At 44.7% G+C, this 20,235-nt stretch overlaps 1 protein-coding gene across 4 annotated transcripts in view; it reads left to right on the forward strand.

The window, feature by feature from the left end:
• The first annotated feature begins 3,042 nt into the window (after nt 1–3,042).
• The window catches only part of WDR7 (WD repeat domain 7), a 353,722-nt gene continuing 336,529 nt past the window's right edge, over nt 3,043–20,235 (forward strand). For all 4 annotated transcript variants that reach the window (XM_061400296.1, XM_061400294.1, XM_061400297.1 and 1 more), the window contains exon 1: nt 3,043–3,133. The gene's annotated coding sequence lies outside the window, so the exon portion shown is untranslated. The remainder of the gene's footprint in view (nt 3,134–20,235) is intronic.

Raw genomic sequence — 20,235 nt, forward strand, 5'->3', positions numbered from 1 at the left:
ACTCTCACATCCATACATGACCACTGGAAAAACTATAGCCTTGACTAGACGGACCTTTGTTGGTTATTAACAGGACCTAATTCAGATGTAGGGCTTCCCAGATGGATCGGTGGTAAAGAATCCCCCTGCAATGCAGGAGACCTGGGTTCAATTTTGGGGTCGGGAAGATCCCTTGGAGAAGGAAATAGAAACCCACTCCTTAATTCTTGCCTGGGAAATCCAATGGACAGAGGGGCCGGGTGGACTGCAGTCCATAGGGTCGCTTAGCGACTAAACAACAAAAAACCAGATACAGCATTTGAATGGCCTTTCAACAAAATCCTTGCCTGACCCAGGAATGAGCATTCTTAGCACTGTGGGACAAACTGATCGTAAAATGCCTCCCCAAATGGTCAAATTTATGACCCAAAGGAGGGAAGATGTAAACAGAAAGAAGAGACTTGCTCATCTTCTCGTTATACTAAGGGTTAGGTTGCAACCCACTGCGCTGATGGGAATTCAGGGTGGAGAAAATTCAGGTAGGAGGGGGCATTATGTGTTTTGGTTCCTAAATAATAAATATGCATAGCCAAGGAAGAATTTCAGTGCCAGATAATTTTTGCCTCTTCCCACACAGAGAAAGGGCTCTCCTGGTGGCTCAGACGGTAAAGAATCTTCTTGCAATGCGAGAGACCTGAGTTCGATCCCTGGGTTGGAAAATCCCCTGGAGAAGGGCATGGCAACCCACTCCAGCATTCTTGCCTGGAAAATCCCATGGACAGAGGAGCCTGGCGGACCACAGTCCATGTGGATGCAAAGAGTCAGACACAACTGAGCGATGAAGCACAGCCCAGCACACAGAGAAAAGCAGTAATATCATTAACTTGAGGTGTGTGTGTGTGTGTGTGTGTGTGTGTGTGTGTGTGTGTGTGATTAGCAGTAATCTTCAACCAAGAAGTATGTTTGGCCTGTGTATTTCCAAGTCAAGTTCCTTTTTCCACAACCCCTCTGCCACTAGCTGTGCTACATGGCTTGTGGGGTCTTAGACTTCTGGGAACTTAGTTCCCTGATGAGGGGTTGAACTTGGACCCCAACAGTGAAGGTGCCAAGTCCTAATCACTGGACTGCCAGGGAATGCCCCCAAATTTAGTTTTTACATACTAGCTCCTCACCAACCTCCTAGAGGCTCTTTCCTCAGAGCGGCTGAGAGGCTATTTCCTGGGCTCTCATTTCATTCGGTCCTCAGTAAGCTCCTTGGATGAAACTTCTCTCACAACTTTTACACTCTGAGTCCAGGAATAGTAAATTGTTGACAGGAAGCCTTTTGACCAAACCAACACTTAGCTCTTTGGAGGGGGAATTCACACAGAAATGATCCAGTCAAGTTGTTTCTCTGCTCTGATTCCCTCACTGGCCACTTCGGGGTCCATCCAGTAGTGCTCTGCTAATCCAGGTGTGATCCAAAGACCAGCAGGAATGGGCATTACCTGGGAGCTTGTTAGAAGGGGAGACTCTCCAGACCTGCTGAATCAGAAACTTCATTTTAACAATCTCCCCATCAGCTTTAGAGGCGGCAACAGAATTCTTCCTTGTCTTTATAAACCCGTTAGTGAGATTACAAAGGAAAAACAAAGCCAGGGAATACACTGTGTATCTTTTTAACACAACTGACTGTTGGCCACAAGCATGGCACCGTTTTTTCCCCTTGACCACCCATCCATTCAACAAATATTTGGGAGGAAAATAAGGGAGCACGGTAAGTAATGAACATCTACTGAACTCGTTTAACCTCCCAGACATCCATGAGGCCGTTATGTCTACTTTGTATGTGGGGACGTTGAGGAGAGTAAAGAGGAAAAAGCAAGACGCCCCAGTTTGACACCGACAGTGCCCAGTGGAGGAGCCAGGATCCGAATCCACGGCCTTCCGAAAGCAGCACTGGGTCCCACACTGTCTGCCGCCCACACGGGTGTCCGTGCCTTCCCTCTCCTGGGCAGGAATGTCATCTGTTGCACAAGGTCAGACTTCCCCCTTTTTTATTATTAATACTACAACAAATACTTATTTCTCATTCATGTCACAGTCAATGGCTGCAGGCCAGCTGCTTCAGCTCTGCTCCACGTGGTTTAGCATCCAGCTGAAGGAACAGCCCCACCCTGGGAAATACACTCCCAGGCAGAGGGAAGAGCATGAGCCCACCGCGCCATGCTCTGCAAGCTCTGCCTGGACATGTCCACTGACATCCCTCTGCATCAGGAGAAAGGACACACCCTCCTCACTGGGGGATGGGGTGGGCAATGTGAGGTAAGAACATATAAACTCTAGGAAGGAGGAAGCAAATAGCTGTAGCCAAAAATACAACAGATGACAGTGACTCAACGTGCAAAAAGAGTTTCCAGCTTAAAAGGTATAAAATTCTAAATATGAAAACTGATATACTGTCTAAGTATGTCACAGGTCTCCATACTGCAAAGATCAAGCAGCCAGGTTCCTCCTTTGGCCCTCTGCGTCAAGGGGCCAGCAGCCTAGATCGGGGTCAGAGGTAAACAGTAACCAAGTTCCAGAGCTAACACCTTCCAGGAGTCTGGACCTAGTCTCGGTTGGGGGTGGGGTGAGCAGAAGAGTAAACGTGCAGCATCCCGGTCACAGGGTGCAAACACCTAGACCTGCCATTTCCTCCATCCTTCCATCTTGGTCCTTCCAGGCGGGCGGTGGAAAGCGGGAATCCGAGGCGAGAAGAGAGCCTAGAGAGGCTTTCCCTTAACCAAAATGCCGGCCGCGCACTCCATGCCCTCAGCTGACATGGCGGCCTCCGGGTGGTCTCCATGGTAACTCAGCCTGCCTCTCGGGTGCCGGCTCAGGCCAGGCGTGTGTGGAGACAAGCCTTTCCCGCCCCCTCATTTTTTTGCGACAGTTGCAAGGGACGTCACGGCAGTTGGCGGGTGTCAGCTGATTTGCTGCAGCAGCGGCGGCGGTGGAGGCGGCAACGGGCGCCTCGCAGCCGCGTTACCGAGGCGGAGGCTGGGCTGGGGTTCCAGCCCGAAGTTTCCGCGCCCGGGTTTGCCCACCCGGCGTCCCGCCCGGACACGTCCTCGCCTGGTCCTCTTGGCCGGAGGGACGGGAAATAGCCCGGCACACGATGAGGCTGTGACAGGTGAGGGGGCTCTCGGGCTTTCCCGGGGGGAGGTCTCAGCGCGGCTGCACCCCCGCCGTAGGGTTCAGGGGCCAGGGGCTCGGAGGGTCCCCGCCCCGCTCCCTCTGGCGGCGGTGCCCGCCGTCCGATCGCCGCCGCTGGAAGCTCTGATCCGTGCCGGCGCCCGCAGGTTCGGGCCCGCAGCTCGGCGCCAGTGCCCGGAGCGTGGGTCCTGCCCGGGGTCTTCGGCCCCCCCCCCCCCCCCCGGCCTAGTGAGTGACAGCGCTCCTGCCGACGCTGGCTCTCCTCTTGGGATGGGATGCTCCTCCACTCCCAGTGGCAATCTAAACGGAGCGAGATGCTTGACGTTGACGGGTGGGTGGTTCTTGACAGGGCTTTTGGGAAATGTGCTTGCTTTGGGGATTCACACAGCCCTTCCCGATCCTCTTTGGTTTGCCCTTGCCTAGGGTGCTGAGACATCTGTTAGTACACCTGCCCGCTCTCGTCTCCCTGCCCTAGGACTCGATCTAAGCGGATACCTGCCCCCAGCGCCCACTTACTTAGTGGGTCCCAGCGTTCTGAAGCTCTGTGCTTGGAGTTAGCCATACCCCCCGCCTTGGATTCAAAAGCTGCCGTTTTGTGCTTTGATTCACTTGCTATGTCAGTTTCTCAGGTCCTAGAATTTGAAATTATGGCAGCTGCATCACAGGAAGCGTTGGAGTTGATGCATCTGATTTTAGGGTTCAGTGAGAGCTACAGTTTGCTTTCACAGTAGCATTTGACATGAGCCAAAAAAGGCAAGCTGTGACTCTTTGAGATGTTTATCATTTAGGGCTTTACAGTCAGGATGTCAAGATCGCCTGTTATATGAGAGAAATTGAGTTTTGAAATATACACACTCGTTTCTTTATAAGCAATTTGTGACAGTATGGATGTGGAGGACCGCTTAAAAGTGAAAAATAAAGTGTTGAAATGCCTTTAGTATTACGAAGAATCAAAGGTTATCTTGATTTCATCTAAAGTAACATCTTAGTTATTTCAAATTGGGCAAACAGAACAGTATAAACACGTATTAAATGCCTGGTTAATTTTCCTTTTTTTTTTTTTTAAAGTATTTTATTGAAACATAGTTGATTTACAATGTTGTGTTAGTTCCTGGTGTACGTGTACGCACAGTGATTCAGTAATACAAATATATAATAGTCTGCATTTGCTAATCTCAAGCTCCCAGTCCTTGCCTCCTTCACCCACCTTCCCCCTTGGCAGTCACAAGCCTGTTTTCTATGTCTGTGAGTCTGTTGCAAAAATAAGTTCATTTGTGTTATGTTAGATTCCACACATGCATTTTTTCTTTAATTTTATTTATGTAACTTATTTTTGGCTGTGCTGGGTCTCCCTTACGGTGCAAGCTTTCTCTGGTTGCAGCGCCCGGGGCTTATTCTCTAGTTGCAGCGCACGGGCTTCTCACCGCAGTAGCTTCTCCTGCTGCGGAGCACAGGCTCCAGGGCATGAGGGCTTCAGAAGTTGCCCCTCGCGGGACGAGTAGTTGTGGCACACGGGCCTAGTTGATCGGAGGCATGTGGAATCTTCCCGAACCAGGGATGGAACCCGTGTCCTCTGCATTGCAAAGCGGATTCTTAACCACTGCACTACTAGGAAAGCCCCCCTCCCCACCCCGCCCTTTTCTTTTCTTTTTTAATAGAAGGGAATACCAACCTTTATTTATACTTGGATTCTAGCTCAGAGCCATTTTAGACAGTATAGCAAAGTGGGAAAAGGCACAGATCCTGGGACCAAGATTCATATTCCAGCACTAGAATGTTAACTGCCCGACAGCTCTCTAACGTTCCCCGCATTCCCTTCAGTCAGGTGGGTACAGGACCACCCCTTCTAGTGGCTGTCATAGCTGCCTCTGCCCTAGAGGCCAGCCTGGGTACTCACCCTACAGGCAGCTCAGTTGAGACTGAATTCTGTAGGTCTCAGATCACTGATTAGGGTGGTTCTCACTTTTCACTTTCATGCACTGGAGGAAGAAATGGCAACCCACTCCAGTGTTCTTGCCTGGAGAATCCCAGGGACGGGGGAGCCTGGTGGGCTGCCGTCTATGGGGTCGCACAGAGTCAGACACGACTGAAGCGACTTAGCAGCAGCAGCAGCAGCAGCAGCAGCAGTGAGTTATTGAACATCTGAGGTAGCCCCTACCTCCAGACATTCTGAGGCAAGAAGTAGGAACGTGGCCTGGCTCAAGGACTGAGTGTGATCTTGCGATTTCCTTTAACAGATAGAAGCTCTGTTTTGAAACAGAGGCAGTGAGGTGGCTGGTTTATCTGTGCAGCAGGCGAGCGCGGCAAACTCTGCAGGTAGTGAGCGGGGCGTTGTGCCCTTCTCACCGGGAGCTGGGCTGACATTTAGCCTTAGTGGTGTCCTCTGTGCGGGTCAGTCCTAAGGTTTGTTTTGGATCTCAGATGCAGAGAGTTGAGTTAATCTTTTTCAATTCAGCAATCATCACTGGTGCTGTACACATCTCCTGTTTTTTTTCCCCCCATTCTTTGTCTTTTATTTCCAGTTTCCACTCCCTTCCCTTGCCCACCAGCCCCCGGGCAGCCACTGCAGCATGTATGATATGCATCCTTCTGTTGGTATGTGTTCTTCAATGTATGTTGTTTTGAGCACCCGCATTTTAAGTTTATAGAGATGATATTGTGCATGATCTCATTAAATTTTTTTTCTCTTCCTGCTCTCTACTATTTTTAATATTATTTATTCATTTATTTTTGGCTGTGCTAGGTCTTGGTTTCTGCATGTGGGCTTTTTTCAAAAAAAATTTTATTTTTATTTATTTATTTGGCTGTACTGGAGTCTTAGTTGCGGGCTCTTGGGATCTTCCTTGCCGGGAGCAAGATCTTTTAGTTTCAGTATGTGGGATCTAGTTCCCTGACCAGGAACGGAACCCAGACCCCCTGCATTGGAAGCGCGGAGTCTTAACCACTGGACCGCCAGGGAAGTCCCAGGCTTTTCTTTACTTGTGTGTGTGTGGGGGGGAAGTGCTACTCTAGTTTCAGTGCTCGGGCCTCTCACTGCAGTGGCTTCTGTAGTTGCAGAGCGTGGGTCCAGGGCTTGCGGGTTTCAGTAGTCGGAGCTTGTGGGACCTAGAGCACAAGCTCAATAGTTGTGTTGCAGGGATTTAGTTGCTCCACAGCATATGGCTTCCTGAATCAGGGATGGAACCGGTGTCTCCTGCATTGGCAGGCAGATTCTTTTACCATTGAGCCACCAGGAAGCCCCACTATCTACTATTTAAGGATCTATTTGTGTTGCCATCTATTGCTTCTAGTTGCTGCATTCTGAGTATTTCAGAATTTGCATCTCCTACAGTTGATACTAGGGCTTCCCTGGTGGCTCAGAGGTTAAAGCATCTGCCTGCAATGCGGGAGACCTGGGTTCAATCCCTGGGTCGGGAAGATCCCCTGGAGAAGGAAATGGCAACCCACTCCAGTTTATTGCCGGGAGAAATATCAATAACCTCAGATATGCAGATGACACCACCCTTATGGCAGAAAGTGAAGAGGAACTAAAAAGCCTCTTGATGAAAGTGAAATAGGAGAGTGAAAAAGTTGGCTTAAAGCTCAACATTCAGAAAACTAAGATCATGGCATCCGGTCCCATCACTTCATGGGAAATAGATGGGAAAACAGTGGAAACAGTGTCAGACTTTATTTTGGGGGTCTCCAAAATCACTGCAGATGGTGATTGCAGCCATGAAATTAAAAGACGCTTACTCCTTGGAAGGAAAGTTATGACCAACCTAGATAACATATTGAAAAGCAGAGACATTACTTTGCCAACAAAGGTCCATCTAGTCAAGGCTATGGTTTTTCCAGTGGTCATGTATGGATGTGAGAGTTGGACTGTGAAGAAAGCTGAGCGCTGAAGAATTGATGCTTTTGAACTGTGGTATTGGAGAAGACTCTTGAGAGTCCCTTGGGCTGCAAGGAGATCCAACCAGTCCATTCTAAAGGAGATCAGTCCTGGGTGTTCTTTGGAAGGAATGATGCTAAAGCTGAAACTCCAAAACTTTGGCCACCTCACATGAAGAATTGACTCATTGGAAAAGACTCTGATGCTGGGAGGGATTGGGGGCAGGAGGAGAAGGGGACAACAGAGGATGAGATGGCTGGATGGCATCACCGACTCGATGGACATGAGTTTGGGTAAACTCCGGGAGTTGGTGATGGACAGGGAGGCCTGGTGTGCTGCGATTCATGGGGTCGCAAAGAGTCGGACACGACTGAGTGACTGCACTGAACTGACAGTAGGTGGACTCTTCTCTTTGTGGACACCCATCTAGCTTTCATTTTCCTGCCACTTCAGGCAATATTGTGATAAATGTACCTTTTAGACGTCTGTGATGCTTTCTTTGAGATATCCGTCTAGCAACACAACTTCTGGATTATAGGGTGCTTGTGTTTTTATTGAAGGTTTGCCAGACTGTGTTCCCAGAATGAGCTGCAATGGTCTGTCTTCCTGCAGGCAGTTCAGGAGAGTTTCTGTATCCTTGTATCCCCGCTGATGCTCAGTATTATCCGGCGCCCTGCTTTCCTCCAGACCTCTGGGTACAAAGTGAATCTCGAATTACTTTTCACTATTACTCATGAGTGTGAGTCTCTATGAGCATTTTATCTTCTGGGGTTTTTCCTTTTGTAAAATTGTTCATTCTTTTACCGATCTTTTTTTTTCTTTTTTAAAAAATTTATTTTTTAATTGAAGAATAATTGCTTTCCAGAATTTTGTTGGTTTCTGCCATTCAACAGCATGAGTCAGCCCCAGGTATACCTATGTCCCCTCGCTCTTGAACCTCCCTCCCATCTCCCTGCCCATCCTATGCCTCTAGGTGGTCTCAGGGTCCCTGTTTGGGTTCCCTGAGCCACACAGCTTTCCCATTGGCTATGTATTTTGCATATGCTTTACCCATTTCTGTTCTGAGGTTTCACACTTTTCCTTGTTGATCTTCAGAAGCTCCTTGTATTTCCTAGATTGTTGTTTGTTGTTTTAGTTGCTAAATTGTGTCCTACTCTTTTGCGACATGCCCGGCAAACTACTCCGGCCATGGGATTTCACAGATGAGAATCCTGGAGTGGGTTGCCATTTCCTTCTCCAGGGGATCTCCCGGGACCAGGGATCAAACCTGTGTTTCCCTGCATTGGCAGGTGGATTCTTTACCACTGAGCCACCTGGGGAGCCCATTGCCTCGATTCTAGTCCTTTAAATATTGTTTCTGTTCCTATTCTGTCATTTGTCTCCAACTTTATTTTATGTCCTTCATTGAACAGAAATTTTCAGTTTGACATAATAAAATGAAAAATTTTTTTGCCTATGCTTTGTGTTTTTGATTAAAGAAATCTTTCCGCAACTCTGTGGCACAAAGTTGTTCTCCTGTTTTATGTACTACTAACTTTATAGTTTTCCTTTAAATTTATAGGTCTCGAATCCATCCGGAGTGTTTTTTTAGGTGTCGCAAGATAGAGATTCGGTTTATTTTCCACATAGCGTGTCAGACTTCCTAGTGTCGGTCTCTCCTTTCCCCATAGATAAGTGCTGCTACACTCGCTGTGTATTAACCTCTTATACAAGCTCTCAACACTGTATTCTGTTCCTTTGGCTCATTTCTTTGCTTTTGTTCTAATATCACGCTATTTTAGTACTATGGCTTTGTGTATTTTTTTCTTACATAAGTAAGTCTTTCCATTTATTTTGTTTTAGCTTTATGTTGAAATAATTCTAGATTAAGGAAGTTGCAAAAGTGCTACAAGAGGGCTGATTTCTCCCACTGGTTACATTTCATGTAAATCCACCAGTTTCCTTCCAAGGTTATATTTGATACAACTTTAGTAAACAGTAAAACCAAGAAGTTGCCATCGGTGCAGTGCCTTATGTAGTGCTTTGCCATTTATCACGTGTGTGGATAGACTCCTGTAGCCACCACTGCAGTCGAGATACAGACCGGGGGACTCCCCGGTGGACCGGTAGCTAAGACTGCACACTCCTAATGCAGGGAGCCCAGGTTTGATCCTGATCAGGGAACTAGATCCCACATGCTGCAGCTAAGACCTGGCAGAGGCAAATAAATAGATAAATAATACATTTTTAAAAAAAGATACAGAACTATCCTGTCACCACCAAGACCTCTTTCAAGCTGCTTCCATACGTTCCCACCAGCAGTGTATGAGAGACAGTTTCTTTGCATCCTAGCCGGCATTTGGTATTATCACTATAGTTCATTGTGATCTTAATTTATGTTTCCCAAATGGCTAGTGATGTTAAATTTCTGATAAGGCAAGTTTTCCATTCTTTTTTGATTTTCAAAGTTGGCTTGACTATTTGTGGATTTTTATTATTTTCTATGTATTTTGAAGCTAGAGTTTCTAAAAAACAATACACGTAGAATTTTGATTTACTGTGCATTAAATGTATGTCTGTTATGGGGAAAACTGATGTCTTTATAACATTAGATCACCTTATCCAAGAGCATGGCATAGTCTTCCATTTATGACCGAGCAGAAAGAAAAGTTTTGTAGTTTAAAAAAAATACTGTGAATATATACTAATTTAGAGTAGATTATTGCTCATAGAAGAAAACGCTACTGAATTTCACATATTGATATTTTACCTTTGTGTGTGTGTTCTACTAGAAAGAGATCAAAATTTGTAGTACAAATCTTGAAATAATTTTGGTAATTGTAGAGTTAGGCCTGGAACTAGGTAGCACTTTTTTTATCTTTTAATCTTTGGCTGTGCTGGGTCTTCCTTGCTCTGCATTGCAGAGTGCGGGCTCTGGGGCCTGAGGGCCTCGGTAGTTGCGGCAAGTGATTCATTCTTTGTGGCTCCGAGCCCTGGAGCAGAGGCTCAGTAGTTGCGGTGAAGGGGCTTAGTTGCTCCACAGTATGTGGAATCTCCCCGGACCAGTAATCACACCTGTACCCTGTGCATTGGCAGGAGGATTCTCATCCCATGTACCACCAGGGAGGTCTTCGGTAGCATTTTTATTATTGGTTTATCTGTTACTTTTTTTTTTTGAAACTATTTTGTTGTTGGAACAGATAAGCTCAATGATTAGAGTGTGGGGTCAGTGAGGTCATTGCTGCACTTTACACAGTGTCCTCAGTCTTACATATATGGAGGCCAGTGGTCGTGGGCAGAGCCCTCTGAGAGCTTTTGTATGGATCTGTGTGCACTCAGTTGTGTCTGACTCTTTTGCGACCCCATGGACTGCAGCCCACCAGGCTTCTCTGTCATTGGAATTTTCCAGGCATGAATACTGGAGTGGTTTGCCACTTCCTACTCCAGGGGATCTTCCCAACCCAGGGATCAAACCTGACTCTCTCTCGCCTCTTGCATTGGCAGGTGGATTCTTTACCACTGTGCCACCTGGGAAGCCTGGATCTGGATCTGATACTTAAAACTGCTTTGCTGATAAGAGCACAAAAGATAATATTGGAAGAAGTCTTACACTGTGACTGTATTCAGCAAGTTCTGTCCAAGTGAAATTTTAATTTCTTTTGTATTAAGTAACATAGACATTAGATTCATAAAACAGTAATTAATTTAAGTAAAATCGGGCATCTTTTGCAAAATGTATTGGTGGTGTTTAATGAAAATGTAGGTTCTTTGGACTGATAGTTGTTTGTGTTAGTAGTCATCAAGAAACGTTGGAGCAATGCAGCGTTAGAGCGCTGGTAAATTCAGGACGGAGAAACCTTCTGAAGTTTGCAAGTTATTCTGTAGGCTCTTGTAGAACGGAAAACTGCTGGAAAGACATGGTTGTTTAACCACCGTCTCCCATCCAGTTAGCAATTGTAACTCATGACCCCTCAAGCTCCCTGAAGACATTTTACTGGTGTTTTGCACATACGTATTTCTTTATGAATGTTGGCAGTTAGTATATGTCAATGATAACAGATTGATAGAATGTGCCAGTTACCTTCTGTTCTCACATTCAAGTTTTTTATTTGGCTGTCTTCCTTAAGGGCTCTTCTTTTTTCTAAACATTTCAAATATGAACAAACAATAAACATCACCATTAATGAGGAAAACCTTACACTAATAAAGCGCCAGTTTACTAAGTTTAAGAAACTTTACTTAAAGTTACTAAGGTTAGTAGACCTTAGTGAGTGTGGTAACAATAACTTAAGGTAAACCATGTTAGTTAATTTGCTGCCTAGGTCCTAAGCCACGTCTTATTGTGTATGTGTCACAGATACAAGGAAAGAGGCCAGAATATAGGTGCAACCTGTAGCTGCAACTACAATTAGTATGCTAGTGGGGATTTGATTAAGGGGATTCATATTAATTGTTGACATTATTGTAGAAAAATTCATTGATTAAAAACGGAAATCCAAAGCATATAAGATCAAGATGTATTTTAATTTGTTGATGGATACAACTTTTTTAAAGCCAGGCACACGTTTCATTCATTCAGTTCAGTTCAGTCACTCAGTCATGTCCGACTCTTTGCGACCCCATGGGCTGCAGCATGTCAGGCTTCCCTGTCCATCGCCAACTCCTGGAGCTTACTCAGCTCATGTCCTTTGAGTTGGTGATTCCATCCAACCATCGCATCCTCTGTCGTCCCCTTCTCCTCCCGCCTTCAATCATTCCCAGTATCAGGGTCTTTTCTAGTGAGTCAGTTCTTTGCATCAGGTGGCCAAGGTATTGGAGTTTCAGCTTCAGCATCAGTCCTTCCAGTGATTATTCAGGACTGATTTCCTTTAGGATGAACTGGTTGGATCTCCTTGCTGTCCAAGGGACTCTCAAGAATCTTCATTCGTTACTTTGTTCATTTATTCAGTAAATATTTGGGTACCTCCTATGTAGCTGAAATTCTAGGCACTGGGAATACAAGATAGAACAAAAGAAACATAAATCATCACCTTCATGGAATTTATGCTACGGTGACAGATTCAGACAAAAATAAATAAACATTTGGTATGTTAAATGACTGTAAGGGCTCTGGAGCAGTATAGCAAAATACTGTTGGGGTGGTGGGTTTTACAATTTATATTGGTTAGGAAAGGCCTCGCTAAGCAGACAACATTTTAGCAGAGATCTGAAGTGGGTGAAGGAGCTCCAAAGAATGACTTCCTGTCCCCTAAGCTGGGGAAGACTGTGGGAGGGCCAGGTTTGGGGAAGAAGACCAGAGACTCACTTTTGAACCCGTCAGAGTTGAGAAGCTTATTAGCCATCCAGATGGAAGTGCTGAATAGGAAGCTGTGTTTGTGAGGATGGAGTCAGAGGAGAGCCCCTTGCTGGGAACGGGGGAATTGTCAATGCTTAGCTGCTGTTTCAAGTTGTGAGGCTGGGGCTTCCCAGGTGGCTCAAGGGTAACAAATCCACCTGCCACGGGTTCGAGCCCTGGTCTGGGAAGATCCCACATGCCGTGGACCAACTAAGCCCATGAGCCACAACTCCTGAGCCTGTGTTCCGGAGCCTGGGAGCCGCAACTCTTGAAGCCCAAGCACCCTGGGGCCCACACTCTGTAGCAAGAGAAGGCACCGCAATGAGAAGCCTCGCACCGCAACTGGAGAGTAGCCCCTGCTCAATGCAGCTAGAGAAGAAGTCTGTGCAGCCATGAAGACCCAGCACAGCCAAAAATACATACGTACATCAATAAAGTTATATTAAAAATAAAATTGTGAGGCTTGGGTAGATCACTGAGGGAAGTGGGGAGGGCGTGTTGCCAGAGGAGACAAGTCCAAGGACTCCGCTCTGAGTATTCCCACGTTTAAAGGTCAGAAAATGAGGGAAAGTGGAGACTAATGCTTCGGAGACAAGACAAGCTGCTTCGGTAGCAGCAGCGTATGAAGATGTGGACGCCAAGTGAAGAAGTCTTTCGAGGGAGAAATATGAAGTGTACCGGTGCTGCTGGTAGGGCAATAAAGAGGGTTAGGACTTGACTTGGGCTCCGCAAGGGGGAGGTTTGGGTGACCTTTCTAAGAACATTTGTGTGGCAGGTGGAACACTGTGCTGTCGTCTGTGTATACGGAGGAGGGTGATGTTACAAATGAGGACATTCCGATGTTTCCTCAGGGTTTGCAGTAAGTAAATGGAGAAGGAAATGGCTACCCACTCCAGTATTCTTGCCCAGAGGATTTCACGGACAGAGGAGCCTGGTGGGCTGCGGTCCATGGGGTCGCAGAGAGGCGGACACGACTGAGCGACGGAGCATGCGCAGTTAGTAAACAGGGGGAGCTGGGGTCTCCCCTAGTCCGTGTGACTCTCAAGTCTTCACGTGTACTCAGCAGACCTGACTGATCCCCAGGATACTGTGGCAGTTCATCTTCTAGTTGGGGAAGCACATTTGTTTCTTCTTCTGTGTTATTTTACTTTATAAACCATGAAAAGCTTCAGTGCTCAGGGTTTTGATGGCAGTTTCCTTTCTGAGGGGAAGAAGTAGGAATGATTGGGGGTGGTGGTGAGATTCTAGTAGGTGAGGGAGATGAAGTCGGTTCTACCAGATGGGCTCTGTTTTCCCTAAGATGTAGGGGCTCGGTGGGCATCACTTGTTTGTGGCCTAATTGGTAACTCTTGAAACTGAGGCGGTTTGACAATGGGTAGACCATAAATAGCTGCAGAAATTCAAAACGTGATTCATAGGCCTCAAAGCCTATGAATCATTTTTAAAATGGGATGGATTTTTGACGAGATAGCTCTACAGTTCTTCAAAACCCAGCTCTCACGCTCAGGGCTGTCTTTGCAATGAGAAACAAGTGGAGTCTTCTGTTGCCATCTGCTCATTCCACATGTTCTTTTGAAACAGAATCCTGGAACTTCCTTTAGCAAAGCCTTCCTGAAGTGTCAGGTTCCCTGGAAGCAGATTTCTTGCCACTCAAATAAAGTATAATCTTGGCAATTTAGCAAGGAGCTTAGTATTCAGGAGGTGAAGTCCCTCACTGACCCTAATTCTGAGGAGGCAGCTCAGTGATTCCTTCAGAGCATTTTACGATCTAGCTGTCTCATTGCGTTACAATAAACAGTCTTCATCATCTGATTCAGGTTTTTCTAAGTCTTCAGTGAATTGACCACAAAAGCACAAAACAAGCACAAAGAAAATTCATAATCGTAATGACTGCTACCTTCATCACACCGTGAGTTTGACTTGAACACATTTTTTTGACAAATGATGTAGGGATGTTCTGTGAATGTGAACAAACCTTTAAAGAATCTTTTCTTCATTCAATTGTCTTGGTGGCGGGTACGTTTAGTTACTTAGTCTGTAGTCTCTGCTTTTCATTATCCCTGTTGATAGGTGGCGGCCTGCCTGCTCTTGTTCATGTGTGTGTGCCCATTCTCAAGAGAGAGACTTTGAGTTTGTTTTTGTCTGCAGGCCTCAGAGGGCCTGCCTAGGGCACAGGAAGCAAACAGACTGAGGCAGTGTTAACTCTCCTATGAAGACGCCTGTGTTCCTGGGCTGGACGTGTATCTCGCTGTAGCATTTGAGCATTAGAAAAGCAGTGTAGAGAGATGAACACTGACCTGATAACAGATTTTTCTATATCGTCTTGACGCTTGTAGCTTTTAGAAGTCATCTGGAATACCAGTATCCCATTAGATTTTACAGAAGAGGATGGTCTTGCCAGAGTGTCACTCCCTAGGTTATTCATAGTTTTAAAGGGAAAAAAGAGTTATGGTGGAGGTAGCTGGTAGTCACTGCCTTAGTCAGGTGGTCATGGGTGGCATCACCGACGATGGGACAGCGTGATGTCACGTGCCTCCCGTTGGTGATGCAGTATGAAGGACACTGATACGTACTGATACAGTATGAAGGAGCCTGCTGATGCCTTTAGATCTGACTTCCAGTTTATAAGAAAAGTAGGAGACAGATGAATGCATGATAAATGACATCATAAATACAATTAGACAGATCTGAAATGTGGAACATTTTTCAAGCAGTTGGTTTTGTTTTTTAAAGTTAGAATGAAGCATGAAAGTCAGTATGAAAAATGAGTGAGACTTGTTCTAGAACTAAAGAGCAAGGAGGCATCACAGTCAAGTGCCGTGTGTCAAACTTGATAGTTTATTTGCTAATATTAGTAAATAATATTTATTTATTGAGTCATCTTTATACTATTTTTGAACTTTTTGTATATTTAACATTTTTTATAATAAAAAATTGGGGAGAATCACAAGGGGGAAAGTAGATTTCATCTTAAGCCTTTTATTAAAAGAACAGTCAAATTTATAAATATTCCTTTGGGAGTTCCCTGGTGGCTTCGTCATTAGGATTCCAGGCTTTCATTGCCATGGCCTGGGTTCAATCCCTGATGAGGAACTGAGATCCTACAAACCATTGAGTGAAAGGAAAAGAAAAAAACCCTCCAAATCTAGTGAAAAAGAAGGATGAAAGATTTTTCCCCTTTGCCTTGAATTTTTCTTAGGCTTTGTTAGGCCTTTACAGAGCTAAGCAGGAGAAAGCTGAAGAAATAGGAAAAAGATAGCCGGAGAGTACACTGTACTGGAAACCCGAGAGAGGAGAGTCGAGGATTAGCAAGTGATCAGCTGTGTCAAGCGAGTAGCTATAGGAGACTGAATATCACGTAAGGACTGAGTAAGATGGTTAGGAAAGTAGGAATCCACAGTAGTCTAAGGATGTCAAAGTGTCCTGTTTCCTCACTTCTCTTCTGGGACCTTGCTTCTCTCTGCAGTACTGGAGGGTTCTTCCGTGGAGGATCATATCAAAAATGTTGACCTCTGTGTAGCGGGAGATCTTAAGTCTGTTTGAAGATACAATCTATACTACATGAGGCAGTTGGTAGTAAGGAAATGGAAACACTGCATTAAAGGCCAGGGGGGTTCAAAGTGTTGATTGTCCTAACAATGAGAGAAAGAGAGAGAAAATGGGAGAAAGAATGAATGTGAGAGGGAGGGAGAGAGAGATTGCCAGATTTACATGCAGGGGGCGGTAACAAGTGAAGGTATTTTGGTCAAAAGTGAGATTAGAACATGTTTGAAGGACAAAGGCTAATTTAATTGACAGACAGATAAAATGGTAGTCAATTAAGGGAGTGAAGTGAAGTTGCTCAGTCGTGTCCGACTCTTTGGACCCCATGGTCTGTAGTCTACCAGGCTCCTCCGTCCATGGGGTTTTTCCAGGCAAGAATACTGGAGTGGGTTGCCATTTCCTTCTCCAAATTAAGAGAGTAAGATCCTTCAAAGAGTCCGGGAAGAATTTAAATCTAATTTAAATTTTCTTCTAATTTAATTTTTTGCTGATTTAGATTTAAATCTTCTAAATCTAAAAAGATGAGATGTTTCTTCCTCAGAAATAGCTTGCTTGGCACACAGTGAAAGCTTAATAATAAATGCTAGTTATTGTGATTCTCTGTTTGTTCATTCAATAAATATGTATTCATTCAACAAGTAAATACGTATCATTCAACAAATACATACTCCTCTATCCATGGAACTGTCCAGGCAAGATGGAGTGGGTAGCCATTCCCTTCTCCAGGGCATCTTCCTGACTCAGGGATTGAACCTGGGTCTCCCACTGCAGGCAAATACTTTACTATCTGAGCCACCAGGGAAGCCCCAGTTGGTCAGCAGTAGTAGTGGTGGTTTAGTTGCTAAGTCATGTCTGACTCTTGCGATCTCATGGACTGTTGTCTGCCAGACTCCTCTGTCCATGGAGTTTTGCAGGCAAAAATACTAGAGTGGTTTGCCATTTCCTTGTCCAGGGGTCTTCCTGAACCTGGGTCTCCTGCACTGCAGGCAGATTCTTTACCAACTGAGCTACCAGGGAGTCACTAGTAAGAGTCTATAACTATTCTGGGTGCTGGTAAACCACCTCATATCCTAGTGGAATGCAGTTTGCTTGATAGTGATTGAATCACAAAGATGGTGGACTTACTTGAATGATCTGGTTTTACTCTAGAAGGGCACAGCTTTTAGTGGAATGGGTGCATTTATAAACAAATAATTACACACAGCGGTGAGTGTTCTGCACCAGTGTATAGAAAATATTGTGAAAACATGATTGCAGGAGTCGTGAATCATGGGTTTTGGAACAGGTCCCTCATAGCAGAGAAGAACTAGTACTGGAACGGGTTATAGGCTAAAGTCAAATGTTTATTATAGTTAAATGTTTTTGAAAACTCATGTTTGTGTGTGTATGGGCATCTTAAAGAACTTGGTGAATCAAGGCCATATGTTTTATTTTATTTATTTATTCTTTTGGCTCCACCTCACGGCTTGTGGTGGAGAAGGAAATGGAAACCCACTCCAGTATTTTTGCCCGAAGAATTCCGTGGTCAGAGGAGCCTGGCAGGCTACAGTCTATGGGGTTGTAAGAGTCGGACACGACTAAGTGACTAAGCACACACACAGCACGTGGCTTGTGGGATCTTGGTTCCCGGACCAGGGATCGAACCCGTGTCCCCTGCAGTGGAAACGTGGAGTCCTAACCACTGGACTACCAGGGAAATCCGTGGGCCATTTTATTTATTAAACTGTCTTTTGGAATACAGTGAAATACCCAAAGGTAGGGGGGAATAACCCTTAAGACCAAAGGGTTTATCTTGAGAATCAGGATTCCCACTCAGTCCAGTCTCTTATTTCTCTTCCTTTTTAGAGGTATACTTATCATTACTATTTTTTTAAATTGGTATCATTACAGAATTATTGTAAATATTTGTATGTGTATATGTATAGATGTGTGTGTGTGTATATGTATATAGCCCCTCTTTTAGAACCCCAGACAGGAGTGTATTTCATATACAGTACTGCACCTTTTCCTCTTACTATATATTTTGGAGATTAGTCTTTATATCATGCATCAGTGTTCTATTGTAAGACTCGCTAATAAATTTGTTTAACCCCCGACTAATGGACACTAAAGTTCTTTCTATGAACCCATGAACAATTAGAGAAATTTTCAAATATGTAAAACTATTAATAGTAAGAACAATATGGTGAGGACTCTTGAACTAAAAATAGCTTCAACACTTATTTTTATGGTTGAAGTTTCCTGGGGAAAGGAAGCAGGTTTGGTCAGAGGGAGGAGTTGAGCTGTAATGAGTCCCAACAGAATCTCAGGTGACCCTGGAGGGTAGAAAGAAGATGGAACGACCCCTCCAAACTATCCTGAATTGATGTGAGGGGGACTGGGCTTTACTGTTTATCTCCAAATTGCGCTTCCCTGATAGCTCAGCTGGTAAAGAACCTGCCTGCAATGCAGGAGACCCCGGGTCCATTCCTGGGTTGGGAAGATCCACTGGAGAAGGGATAGGCTACCCACTCCAGTATTCCTGGGTCTCCCTGGTGGCTCAGTCGGTAAAGAATCTGCTTGCAGTGGGGGAGACCTGGGTTTGGTCCCTGGGTTGGGAAGATCCCTTGGAGAAGGGAAAGGCCACCCACTCCAGTATTCTGGCCTGGAAAATTCCATGGACCGCAAAGAATCAGACATAACTGAGCGACTTTCGTTTTCACTGTCCAGATTGATCAGTCATTGGATGTGGCTTGCAGGCAAGGTGTCTCCCTTTGGCTGGGGGCAGTCATTAGCCAAATGACTAAATGCCAAGACAACCTCGTGGTCTTAGCAGCTGGGGTAAGAAGTCCTTTGTTCCTCGAGGTAGATCTGGATGCATTCCAGCCACCACACTGATGATCATACTTCATCTCCATCCTTTCCTATACCTCTTACCCCTCTTCCTCTCCCCATGTCAGAGCCCAGACATCAGGTCATTTTATCCATAAATACTACAGTTCTGCTTACCTTTGAGTAATGTGTTTTTGTAAAGTCTAGATTCATCAGATTGATTGGAGAATGAAGTTTTCTGGTAAATGAAATTTTATGATAAATGAAGACAGCATAGAATACAGGAGGGCATTTATTTCCTTAGGAATCAGGTCTGTGTGTGCCTCTGAGCGCTGAGATCAGTTTGTGGTGTGATTTTGAGAGAGCTACTGATGGACCTAACGGAGTCTAGCACTAGGAGTTATGTTTAGACACAACCTTGTAGTCTTCTTTCCTTTTTATGGCAGATTTTAATCAAAATGCAAAACAGTTTAATTTTCTTTCCTATCAACTTTGAATTTGGAAAATGTAAGCACCTAAGCTATTCTGTACCTATTTATTTATTTATGTTTAAGTTTTAAAAAGTTAATTTTTACTTATTTATGGCATTCAGGGTCTTAGTTCCCTGACCAGGGATTGAACCTGTGCCCCACCTGTTGTGGAAGCCTAGAGTCTATTTAAATTAAGGGAAGAGAGGTCCACCAAGGGGATTGCAGCCTGCAGAACCTGAGAATAAAACCTCTTCAAGTGAAATTTCAAGGTGTGGTCTGTGTTCCCTGACAACTTTTTGAAAGGAGGATATTATTGTCCATCTTTTACAGATGGGGAAGCTGAGACCTAGCCTAGAGTGGTAACTTTTTCAAGATTGCATAGAAGAGTCAGGATTTGAATATAGTTTTTCTGAGCGTAAGTTCATTGTTCTTTCAGTTGTTATTTTTGTTGCTGTTGTTGACTGCAGTACAGTTTTATTTCTGTTTAGAACTGAGAAATAGGTGCAATCAGGTAAAACAGAAAAATATATGAAATTTAGGTAGGCAAAAGAGATGACTTGATTTTTATCTCTCAGACCCCTGCTCTTGATGATTTGATTTTTTTTTTTTTTTTACTTAAAGATGATTCAAAATTCATTGTATGAATACTCTTGATGAGAAAGCTAATCCTCAGAAGTGAGATGCTGTCATCAAAGACTGCATGGTTAGTGGCAAGATGAGGGATAGAATCTAGGACTCCCATTATTTCACTCTAAAGCTTTTTCAGGAAAAAGATTATATTTAACAGCCAATATCTAAATATGATTTTAAGTTAGATTTGATACAAATTTCCTCTGTGTCTCAGTTTGATACTCAGTTCTCTTCATGCACCAGGTGATGTTGCCAATAAAGAGAGCAGTTGAATGATGATGGCCGGAAAACTGCATGCTCTGCATTTACATTACCATTTAATCAAAAACTTCAGACTTAGATTCCTGTGTCTTGCCAAACTGAATAGTTAGCTCCTGCCTCGTTTGCCCGCTTTTTATTCTGATCAGTCCCTCAGGACCAGGTTTACTTGGTACGGA

This window comes from Bos javanicus, chromosome 24, assembly GCF_032452875.1.
Source record: "Bos javanicus breed banteng chromosome 24, ARS-OSU_banteng_1.0, whole genome shotgun sequence".
NCBI lineage: Eukaryota > Metazoa > Chordata > Mammalia > Artiodactyla > Bovidae > Bos > Bos javanicus.